Genomic DNA, 12,461 nt, shown 5'->3' with positions numbered 1-12,461 from the left:
AACTGAAAACAGGTGTTCACACAAAAACTTGTACATGAATGTTCATAGCAGCGCTATTCAGAATAGCCAAAAAGTAAAAACAACCCAAATGTCCATCAGTGGATGAACAATAAATAAACGGAATGTGGCGAATGCACACACACACACACACACACACACACACACACACACTATTTTTCAGCCATTATCGGAATGAAGGACGGATACCTGCTCTAGCATGGATGAACTTGAAAATGTTATGGTAAGTGAAAGAAGCCAGTTACAAAAGACTGCCTATCATACGATTCCATTTACATGAGATGTCCAGAATAGGCACACATATAAGACAGAAGATAGGTCACTGGTAGCTTAGGGCTGGGGTTTTACAGAGGCAGAAGGGCTGACAGCTAAATGGTACATGGCCTCCCTTTGTGGTGATGAAAATGTTCTAGAGGTGACTGTAGTGATGGTTCCACATATTTGTAACTATACTAAAAAGCCATTGAGTTGTATGCTTGAAATGGGTAAACTCTCTGATTTGTGAACTATATCTTAATAAAGTTAAGACAAATTAATTAATATTCAAAATAACTCCAAGCTCTGATGTGTGCTCCAGCAAATTCAAAGAAGAAATAATGCCATAATTACACAAACTCTGGAATGGCAAAAAGAGAGAGATTGATCAAGTCGCTTTAGGAAGCTGGCAAACTCTGATACCAAAACCTGACAGTGCTATCAGACTTCCTTGAGTTGACAGAGACAACGAAAGTTACAGGCCAATCTCCTTCATAGACATAAATGCAAAAAGTGTTAAAGAAAATTCTAGGAACCCAAATTGAGAAATATATTAAAAGATAATCCATCATGACCAACGTAGATTTATCTCAGGAATATAAGGTCAGTTTAGCATTAGGAAATCAAACAGTGAGATCTACCACATTAAAAAATAAAAGCAGGGGGGAAAATCATAGCATTTCTACATAGATGTAAGTTTTTAAAAAGCTTTTGATAAAAGTCAACACTCATTCATGACTTTATTTAAAACTTTACAAAAAAAAATTGGAATTTCCTTAATCCAATCAAGAATATCTATTAAAAACCAAAGTAAACTTACCGTTTGCTCAATGTTGAATGTTGGAAGTTTTTCCTCTGAAAAGAGCAATTAAAGGTTTCCTGATGTCACTACTTCTGTTCTGTGTTGTGCTAGAGATTCCAGCCAGTACATGAAGGTCAAGGAAAACAAATAAAAGGTATAATTATCTACAGATGCTATATTATGTACATAGAAACCTCCCTCCAAAAGATGAGCCAGTAGAATTAATAAGAGCATTTAGTAAAATTGCTAGATGAAGAATTACTATACCACAATCAACTGCATTTCCAAATACCAATGATAAATTGTTAAAAGATGTCTTTTTACAAGAGCATAAAAAATCAAGTATTTAGAAATAAACCTATCAAAAGATATGCAACACCTCTGTATCTATTGAAAGACACTAAATAGACTAAAATAAATGGTGAATTGGAAGACTTGATAGGGCTAAAAATGTCAATTCACTCAAAAACCATTTGCCAATTCAAATCAATACTAATTAAAATTCCCAACAGGTTTAGTTTGTTGCTTTTGGTTTTGAGGTGTTGTTGTTGTTATTGTTGTTGTTTTTAGAATTTGACAAGCCCACTTAAAACTTTATGGAAACTTTAAGGACCAAGAATATCCAGAACACTTTAAAAAAAAAAAAAGTTGTTGGGGCACCTGGGTGGCTCAGTCGGTTGAGCGTCCGGCTTCAGCTCAGGTCATGATCCCTCGGTCTGTGAGTTCGAGCCCCATGTCGGGCTCTGTGCTGACAGCTCGGAGCCTGGAGCCTGCTTCGGATTCTGTGTCTCCCTCTCTGTGTCTGCCCCTTCCCCACTCACGCTCTGTCTCTCTCTGCCTCAGAAATAAATAAACATTTAAAAAAATTAAAAAAAAAATTAGCTGAGAGGTCCTGCTGTATCAAATATTAAGACTGATTATAAAGTAAAAATAATAATAATAATTAAGACATCCTAATATTGTTAAAGAAATTGACAAATAAATCAGTGGAACACAACTAAGATATGCAATGACTCACACATAAATGAACACTTCATACACGACAGGCATGGTTAATTTGAAAAAAAAAAAGATGATCTTTTCAGTAAATGGTGCTGGGAAAACAGAATATTCCTCTGGAAAAAAGGAAACTGTGCTCTCTCTCACCTGACACAGAAACCAATTCCAGGTGAATTAAAAACCTACAAGTGTCCCCTTCCTTCTTTTTCCTTATTTTCCTGAATAAGTCCTAGAGTCTTGGGGTAGGGCAAAGCAAAACAGGCATCAACAACCTCACACCCACTGCACTCCTTCAGTGTCAGCCCTCTGGCTCAAGCTGTAATCTCTCACCTGGATTATTAAAATAGCATCTTACTGCCCTCCCTGCTTCTGCCCCTGCCTCCTTCCAATCTGTTCTTAACACAGCAGCCAGGGGGATCCTATTAAATGGTACGTGAGACCATGTCCCTGCTCGAAACTCTGTTATGATTTCCAATCTCAAAATAAATGTGATAGTACTTACTGTGATCCTTAAAGGCTCTTATCTCCTAATACTCTCCCCCTCTATCTCTGTGTGTTCCTTCTCGCTGTTCCTTGAACTCGCCAGGCATGCTTCCACCTCAGGGCTTTTGCACTGACTATTTCCTCTGCCTGAAATGCTATCTCACTATCTCTTTTTTACTCAGAGGCCTCCCTGACCACCTGATTTAAAATTATAGACCTATGCCCACAAAACTTTTAACTTAATTCTTCCTTTATTTATTTTTTCTCCTTCATGTTTATAGCTATATAGCATATGATACAATTTTACTTATTCATTGTCTTTATTCTCACAAGAATGAAGCTTCCATAAATTCAGGGCTTTTGTCACAGCCTTAATTTCAATCCCTAGAAAAGTAATTTGCATATAGACAGTATTCAATCAGTATTTGTTAAATGAAAAAACAGACAAATGAGTGATGACTTTGGAAACTGTTCTCAGATTCTTAGCTCATCTGCTTTCTTTTCATTAGTTAGAACTAGGACAAAAGAAGTACATTAAAACTAACACTAGATGGCGATATACTACAAGGAAAGTAACCCTAATCAACCCATCCTTTCCAGAAAAGCCAGTGTTTCCTCTGGCCTCCCCACTTCCCAGGCCGTTGATGTTGTCTGCTGTAATAATTCAAATTTCACTGATGTATGCCCCACCTGCATAAATGTTATTCTGCATTTCAGTTCTTCCATATGTGCTAGTACAGAACATGTCAATACGTTACCCAGTTCCTCCCCGCCATCCCTTTCAATCCCCAACCTATCTTCAACTGAAGTCACCACTCACTAAAGCCCTCAAGTTTCCAGAGCTGTAGGGTGGTCTGTGGAGAGAAAGAATCTGTCTCCTCTAGGTTACACTCAGCTAGATTTCACAGATTTTACTCCCACCTCCTCTCTCCCCCTAGAGCCCACATTGGACCCATGGGGTCTATGGGTTAGGGATGGTTTGAATGACAGCTACCAGGGGATTACTAAGAATCACTGTTTCCTTGAACTACTAATGGCCTCTTACCTGGCCAAGTTTAAGGCTTCTTGACTGCTCACTCCCTAAGGACTGGTTATCCCACAAGGTGACGCGACTCAGTGTTCCTGCCAAGAAGCTGCTGTCACTAATCTGCCCTGCCAGTTCATACCAGGCCAGGGTGACTAACTTGTCCAGGTTGCCAGGGACTTTCCCAGTTTTAGCATAGGAAGTCTCCGGTTCCAGGAAATCCCTCCATCCGGGGTAAACTAGGACAGTTGGTAACTTTACAGACGACAGATCTGTCTGCTCTCCCTTCAAACTCAGATCAAAACTGTCACATGAGTGCAAAATTTTTAGCACACATGTAGATTTTTATTCTCTCTTCCCGTTTCACACGGGGTCATCACCTAGTCTGTCCATTCTGTCTCCTTTGTGTCACCTATATTCATTTTCCCGTCAACGTGCTCACTGTAAAAGTTAGTGGAAAACTACAGTGATCAAGAAGAGACAGGACCACTGAAGATTCAGAGCCTTCAGAAATGAAGCTTGGTTCACATGACCCAGTATAGGCGCTGTCTCAGAGCAAAGGGAAGATGAAATGAATTAGGGCTTGAGGAAGGAAGTTATAAACATCAATTACAGGCTCATGACCAGATAGAGAAAAGGACTAATATCTGGACATTCTTTCCTTCTTTGCTTCATGTGTGTGTACGTATGTGTGTGTTTATGTATTTTGGTATATATTAACTAGTTTTTTTTCCCTTCTCCTTTCCCATTGTAATTTTAAGAATTAATGGCAGTGGTTAGCTTTACAATTTCATTTTTAGGTTACAGAATATTCAAGAGGGATTCCCACTGAACCTGAGTAATTCACATCATCCAGAGATAAATGTCATGACATTTGGGACCCTTCCTTTTTGGAGAAAAGGTGAGAGGGCCTATTTCTACAAAGGCTAGTTGGATCTTGTCAAAGAAATGGCTGGAATTTGTTATCGCTGCCTCAGAAGTTGAAATATATGTAGGAAGTTGTAAATGGCTATGGAGTAGGCAACATCATGACCTGTCCCAGTCATTAAACCATTGCCTCTCAGTCCAAACCTACTTTTACGTTCTGCCAGGGGTGGGATTATGAGAACTCTATGTCTATGTTGTCAGTCGACTGGCTGTTCAATTCTGCAAGGCAGGAGGCGGGAAAAGGAAAGCACTCCTTTCCTGACAAGTGGTTAGCGATGATAACACTCAACTTTTGGGGAGGCACTTCTAGAACCAGCCTCAGCATGCCTAATCAAAGACATCAGTGACAGTTAGGCCATGGCCCCTGCCCAGCAGCCTGAGGGCCCCTCCTTGGAGCTTCCTGTTGTCTCCCCAAGCCTAGAGCACAGCTTCATCCTGGAGTTCCTCTCTCTGGGTTAAGCTCAGTATCTCCTTCTTTGCCTTTTCAGTTCTCCAAAACTGCTTAACAAATTTCCTATATTAAATTCTGTTGCAATGCCAAGGTGTGTTTTCTGTTGTCCTGAATGCATCCTGACCAATACAGTCACCCTGCTAAGTAAAGAACCCTAACCACCTGCAGTGCTAGCTAAAAACAAAGGAAATATGAAACAAGTGGTAGAAAAGGGAAACGATAAATATTGACTATGACCTATGACCAGCTAGGACTTTTTTACAGCAACAAAGACTATACCATTAAGGCATGTTTTTGTCACGTACATATTAAACAATGATTTGTATGTTTTTCCCCTCCCCTTTACAGCTTTGTATGGAGTATGGGTGGAACTTAATTTACAATTTTGTTCATAGGTCACCAGGCCACAAAAACTCACCTCTGGACTCTCTGGAGAGGAATGAGGATCACCAGTAGATCCTGAACTTGAGAAGGATATGAGGACTAATGGGATTCTGAGCCTCTCTTCTTCTTTGGGGAGAAGGAGAGAGTGTCTTTGTATGACAGGCAGTAGGAGGAAAGTATTGAACAGGAGTAGAAGAGTGAACTTAAATGCTGAGTAGTAAAAAGGGTGGGCTATATAGATGCTGAGTCCATTTGCCCTCAAATTCATGTCTGTCCTTCTGGTGCTCTGCAACGTATGATGGGGGTGCTGACTTCTCTCAAATGTGGTGCCCAGGCTCACTATCAGCTGGTTTCTGAAGGACTAGAGGAAAAGGGCAAGAAGGGCTAAGCCAGTCTCCCTTTCTCTCTTTCTCTCCTTTTAAGTTTATTTATTTTGAGACGGCAAGGCTGAGAGAGAGACAGAGACAGAGACAGAGAATCCCAAGCAGGCTCCACATTGTCAGTAGAGAGCCTGATGCGGGGCTCGAACCCACGAACTGCCAGATCATGACCTGAGCCAAGATCAAGAGTTGGACGCTCAACTGACTGGGCCAGCCAGGCGCCCCTCTCCCTCTCTCTTCTATCTCAGGCACTTCTCTGGCAGGGACTGTAACTCCTTAGGGGCCCCAGTACTCACTAGACAGGTCTTTGAGGTCCTAACCTCCAACAGATGAGCCCCAGCTCCGAGATTCAGTAACACAGCTTTCTCACTTTTGTCTCTCCGGGATACAAGCAGTGGCTCTTCCACTGTTACTAACCTTTGAGTTGCTTCATTTTCTCAGTTAGGTGCTCAGTTCTATAGGGTAGCCATTTCCTTGTATTATATTTTCTCTGTTGTAAATACTAAAACACAGTTGCTATTTTCCTGGTTGTCCCTATTAAAGCAGATGACCGCTAATCCCACTCGCATACATTATAATGCTATACATTGTAACGTATAATCCCATCCATTATAATGCTATCAATATTCTGAAACTTTCCCCCTTCTGGGAATTTATCTAAAAATATATCTACATACTTACAAAATGAGGTTTGTAAGAGGTTATTCATTGCAGGATTGTTTGCAAAGCCAAAATTGAGAAACAAACACATCACTTTCTGTAAGGGAACTGGTTAAATAAATACTGGGACATCTACAGAGCTGTGAAAAAGAACAAGGAAAACCCCTATGAATGAACACAAATTATTCAGTGAAGAGAGCACGGAATAGAAGTCGTGTGTTATCTTTTGTGTAAGAAGAGAAAGAATAAGAATATAAGTTTGTACTCGCATAAAGAAACACACACACAAAAGTAATACAAGTGGTTACCTACAGTGGGTAGGGTGAAGGAGAACAAGGTAGACAGAGGTAGGAGGGAGTATTCTTAGTATACACTTTGTGTTGTTTGGCTTTTGAGCCATAGAGTCACATTACCAATAGAAAAAGTAACAGAAACTATAAAAATGCATAGAAAAAGAAACAAGTGCAACCTAGTCGCTAAATGACAAGCCAAACCAGTATCAAAATACTTTGTTTAAAATTGTAGGAAAATAAAAGATGAACAAAGACTATATACTGTATGATTTCAACTCGATGACATTCCGAAAAAGGCAAAACTATGGAGACAATAAAAAGATCAGTGGTTGTCAAGGGATTGGAGGAGGGATAAACAGGCAGAGCACAGAGGATTTTTAGGGCAGTGAAAATACTCTCTACGATATTATAATGATAGACATATGTCATTACACATTTGTCCAAACCCATGAAATGTACAACACCAAAAGTGAATCCTGAGGCAAACTACGGACTTTGGGTGATTATGATATGTCAGTATGGGTGCATCCTTGGTAATTGATTGATTGATTGATGGATTAAAATAAAAATGTACCATTCTAGTGATTGGGGAGGCTATGCATGTGTGGGGGTAGGGAATATGTGGGAAATCTCTGTACCTTCCTCTCAATTGTGCTGTAAACCTAACACTGTTCTAGAAACATAAAGATGAAAGACCAGGGAGAGGAAAAGAAAGACAGCAAAGGACTCCAGTCTTCATTTCTGCTACTGTTAAAGAAGCCATTGTGGGTATTTTAACTCCCTCCCTCTACCCATTCAAGTTTTGGTTGCCCTTGGCTAGCTAGCATAAGCCAGTTAAGGTTCTTTGCCAAGTTGAATAACTCAAACTTAGATTCCTGAGGTATCCAAGTCTGTCTTGTTTTTTGTTAGATTTAATAACTGGGCATGTTAAAAGAAGCATTTCATACTCTGCATAAGCCTGGCTTTCCAGCAGTAACCCTAATTTACCTTTGATAATCAGGGCCAATCATGCCAACCAACATTAGAAGCCTTACTTCTCTAGCTGTGAACTGAGTCTCTTTCTTCTTCTTCTTCTTCTTCTTTTAATGTTTATTTATTTTTGAGAGAGACAGAGAGACAGAATACGAACAGAGGAGGGGCAGAGAGACAGGGAGACACAGAATCTGATGCGGGGCTCAAACCCACAAACCGTGAGATCATGACCTGAGCAGAAGTCGGACCCTTAACCAACTGAGCCACCCAGGTGCCTCGAACTGAGTTTTGTGACGGATCACAGTGTTTCATGAAATGCAACAATGATACCAAAAAAAGCATTCAGTGATTTCATGGATTATATTAATGGTAGAATTACAACAAATAGAAATGGCAAATCCAAACAGATTAAAGGTCAATTTTGATGATTAAAAAATGTTTCCCCCAAGGCTTCCAGATAAAGATGGCAGATTGAACATACTAATTCAATTTCACTTCCTCTGAAAGCCACTAAAACTACAGTAAAGGGATTTTTTTTAAAGCCCATAAAACCGTAAATACAAAGAGGAGAGAGGAGACAATAGCAACAAAATTTTGGAAGCCGGGATGCAGACAAGTGACTTGGGATATAGTGGAGAAAGCCAAGAACTGAACTGAAATGTATCACAGAATCTTCCAAAGCTTTGCTCAGGAACAGAGTGAACTTTTGGAAGTGGGAGGTAAAAAGGGATATTAGATAAGGGTTGATAGAATGCAGTTTTAAAATACACCCCCCCCCCCGACCTCGAGTGTGAACTGGATTTAACGACTCTCTTCTAAAGAACAGTGCATGGAAAGAGAAACAGTAAGTAGAGAAACCTGAGATACTACCCCAGCCAAACGCATAAGGTTAACATCACCAATCCTAAGTCATATTGATGCCATGTACCCCTAATAGGATGCAGTGAAAAGGGCAGTTTGTCTGTGTGGTAGTCTTCCCCCAGATCCGTATTCCCGATGTAGCCACAGCAAACCCAACCAGCAGGCAAACCCAAACTGAGGGACAGCCTACAAAATACCTGACCAGCACTCTTTGAAACTGTTATGGTCAGGAAAGATCAAACAATGGTCACAGAATAGAGACAAATGGAACACGATGACTGAATGCCATCTGATATCCTGAAACAGAAAAAGGGCATCATGGAAAAACAGGTGAAATCCAAATAAAATCTGTGGTTTAGTTAACACTATTATCCTCACATTAATTTCTGTTTTGGTAAGTGCAGCTTGATCATAAGACACGTTAACATGAGAAGCCTTGGGAACAATATACAGGAACTCCATACTGTCTTTGCAACTTTTTTGTAAATCTAAAATTATTTCCAAATAAAAAGATTTTAAAATACAAAAGTCAGGAAATGAGATAGAGCTCGCATTCCCTTCCTGCACTGGTAACTACTCCTGCAGAAGACTAGAACTGGTGAATGGAGAAGGACAGAACAGCTGTGGGAAGAAGTATCCTACTAGAAAACAGGAGTATGACCTAAGTGTGTGCATACTTTTTAAAGATTTTTAATTTTTAATTTTATTTATTTATTTATTTTAAAGATTAAAAAAAATTTTTAATGTTTATTTCTGAGACAGAGAGAAACAGAGCATGAGTTGGGGAGGGGCAGAGAGAGAGAGAAAGAGAGAGAGAGAGAGAGAGAGAGAGAGACAGAATCTGAAGCAGGCTCCAGGTTCCGAGCTGTCAGCACAGACCAGGTTCCGAGCTGTCAGCACAGACCCTGACGCAGGGCTTGAACTCACAAACCATGAGATCACGACCTGAGCCGAAGTCGGTCACTCAACCGACTGAGCCACCCAGGTGCCCCTAAGTATGTGCATACTTAATGCTAAGACCCAATACGCCTTAGAACCAGGCATCGGAGCCCCACAGGGTAGAGGCCCTACATATCAAAGAGAGAGGGAGAGAGAGAGGGAGCAAACACTGATGAAGGAATACATGGGTACCGTTATCACTCAACACCCAGCACTCAGTGCTGGCACAGTGCAATCTATAACCTTAGATATTTCATTTTGTGACACTAACTCCATTTAGGCTCAGGGAGATGCTTCTCCACTTCTCTTGCTCTTATCCACCTTTCTGCTCAAAATAAAAGATGACTGTCCCTGAATGCAATGTAGGTGTGTGGGCTGTGCTTCTGCTGTCAGAGACACACTTTGCTACAGAGAGAGTTTGCACAGCAGAAGCACTTTGGTAAAAGAAAATACGAATTATCTAGTATGACAAATCCTTCCTCTCTGAGAGCATGAATGAAATAGATACTTGAATATTAAAGTCTCAGAGGGTGGAACATCCTTTTTTTTTTTTAAATCTCATTTTGGATTCCATTTGGAGAATTCTAATAGCGTTCTAATAGAATGCTAATTAGCATACTATTCAACACTGTTACACAGCTGAGAAACATTTTGTAATTTTAAATAATACTACATAATTCATATTATTCTTACATCTGTGCATATGTCTAGAAGTAATATGTGGGAAGCAAGTATTCATATTTTATACTGATGGATACCAATTCTAGAATTGTAATTAGTTTTACTTTTTTTTTCATTTCAGTGATCTATATACCCCATGTCGGGCTCAAAGTCATGACCCTGAGATGAGTTGCATGCTCTTCTGACTGAGCCAGCCAGGCGCCCCAAGAATTAGTTTTACTTTTATAAAATGTTTAATATGATTTAATTAAAATGTCAAAATACTAAATTGAAAATTCCAGCTTTAAAAAACATTGTATTTAAAATTTTATATATTTGTTGATTATAATCAGAATCTTATCTTTTAGTTTTAATAGATTATCTTGAATGTTTTAAAAGAAAAATTAGTAAGGTCTACCATAACTCAAGAAAGGTCTAATATAGCATTATTGTCAATAAATCAAATTCTATGTGAAGTTTCAGGGTAACATTTTGCTGAAATTAAGAAAAACAAAATTTATAGAAAAGAACATAATGATTTATTCGTTTGGCAAGCCTTTACTACTTACCCAAACATCACTAACACAGACATTTGCAATAAAAATTAAAATTCAGTTGTCTAATAATTCACAGGCATCATTATCTCAAAAACCACAGCCTGAGATAATTTTGTTTTGTTGTAAAGGTATATATGTCAAGTCTAGAGAAGAAAAGAGATTTTATTTAGTAGTTTGATTTACAGCTTTTGAACATTTAGACATGTGGTGTGTAGGTCTCCATTAGTATTTATCCTGGGACACATAAAATTATACTGAAAGGCAATTTAAATCAGTAACTGGCACAAAGAAAGACAAGAAAAAAAATTTAAATGAGCAATTTTTAACCTCAGGAAAAGCACAAAATAAGAAATATGATCATAATATATCATGATGCTTGACTCTGTATAATATTTGCATAGGTATCGTGTAAATACTGAATATTGACTCAATCAGAAGTTCTGTTGAAAGGATACAGAAGGGAAGCAGAGAGGATGGCAGGATGAGAGATGATCCGCAGCTATCATAAAGGAAGTCATTACATAAGATCTAAAATTACTGCTCCCCACTCCCCACGATGGAAGAGATCCACCATAACATATTTGCCAGCAGAGAACTGGCGAGGTGCCTGGAGGTGTAATGCTAAGTCCAGAAGTCCGAACTGGTCGCTGTTGCTGGCCACCTGAGCCCTCAGCCTTTGCATGGACCAGGGCAGCCTTGGAGACAGAAAGTCCAAGTTGTTGAAGCCCATGCAGAGCCTCTACCACCGACACCAGGGCCACTGTGTTGACAAGTCCCTTCAGCAAGCACCGGGCTGGCTGGAGACAAAAGAGAACCTGCATTTACAGAGTGAGCCATCTTGAACGTCTTAGTATCAAGAACCTCTTCTGCAGTGGAGAATTTCTGCTGAGCATTTCACGAAAGTGAGAGGCACTAGAGGGAGGCATCTAGGGAGGCTTTGCTTTTTATCTATTTTCTTATTCATATCTTATGGATTCTTATTTTTTAAATTCTCTTTGTTTTAATTTTTAGCAATATAAAATAGTCACATATAGCTCCTACAATCAAAAATAAATTTTCATAAACTCACTATGGTAAGATTCCCCTGAGATTTGATCCTCGCATTTACCTTGCTATGTGATGACCATGCCCTCTACTTGTACCTTTGTGTCATAGGACTCTGCCACCCCTACTGAGATTATGTGGCCCTATCCATCAGCATTCTCAGCCTAGAAAGGGCAGCCAGTCAAGTGCTTTTTAAAGATTCTGATACCTCCTTCACTAATCCATTCCTTGTGGCAAAATTAAACTGAGAGTCTTCTCGAATACATTAGGGCACCTCTGAGGGGTCCAGGGACAGATTGCACGACAGATCTAAACCCACACTGCTATCCCCTAAAATTTTTTTATCCCTTCTTTTGGCCCAAATTATTCCCAGCTTTGCAGTGTTGTGGGGATTAACCAGCTCAGTACACTGTTAGAAATATAGCTGGCTACCCAGGCAACCACAGTGACAAGTGTGATCTTATCGATTAATTTGGCTTCATCTAAAAATTCCATTTCCATTTTCTTGGTCAAGAACCCTCAAATCCATCCCTGCAAATATTCTCCATATTTTCATGGCATAAGTGAGCATCCTCCTATAATTTTTGTGGATGTAACACTCAACTGTGGATGTGCCACAATTGAGAACTGTTTTAGATAAACCTAGGAGTTTGGGGGTTCTCTAAGCCTTGGTTTCTGTCATATATCACTTTTCCATTTGTCAAGACCCCTCTCTTCCCCAAGCGGGTTTAACCCAACATTCATATAAAATA

At 39.6% G+C, this 12,461-nt stretch overlaps 2 long non-coding RNA genes across 3 annotated transcripts in view; both read right to left on the bottom strand.

Annotated features, from left to right (window-relative positions):
- Positions 1-1,784, bottom strand: part of LOC123593678 — a 69,123-nt gene extending 67,339 nt beyond the window's left edge. For both annotated transcript variants that reach the window (XR_006710439.1, XR_006710440.1), the window contains exons 1-2: positions 1,736-1,784; positions 1,094-1,182 (exon numbers count right to left, since the gene is read on the bottom strand). This is a non-coding gene — a long non-coding RNA (uncharacterized LOC123593678). The remainder of the gene's footprint in view (positions 1-1,093; positions 1,183-1,735) is intronic.
- Positions 1,785-8,706: 6,922 nt separating this feature from the next.
- Positions 8,707-12,461, bottom strand: LOC123593679. Its single transcript, XR_006710441.1, has 2 exons — positions 10,678-12,461; positions 8,707-8,806 (listed from the first exon to the last, which is right to left on the bottom strand). It is a non-coding gene; the product is annotated as an uncharacterized LOC123593679 (long non-coding RNA).

This window comes from Leopardus geoffroyi, chromosome D4, assembly GCF_018350155.1.
Source record: "Leopardus geoffroyi isolate Oge1 chromosome D4, O.geoffroyi_Oge1_pat1.0, whole genome shotgun sequence".
NCBI lineage: Eukaryota > Metazoa > Chordata > Mammalia > Carnivora > Felidae > Leopardus > Leopardus geoffroyi.
The sequence above is the reverse complement of the archived record's forward strand: the minus strand, read 5'-3'. Positions and strand labels throughout refer to the sequence as shown.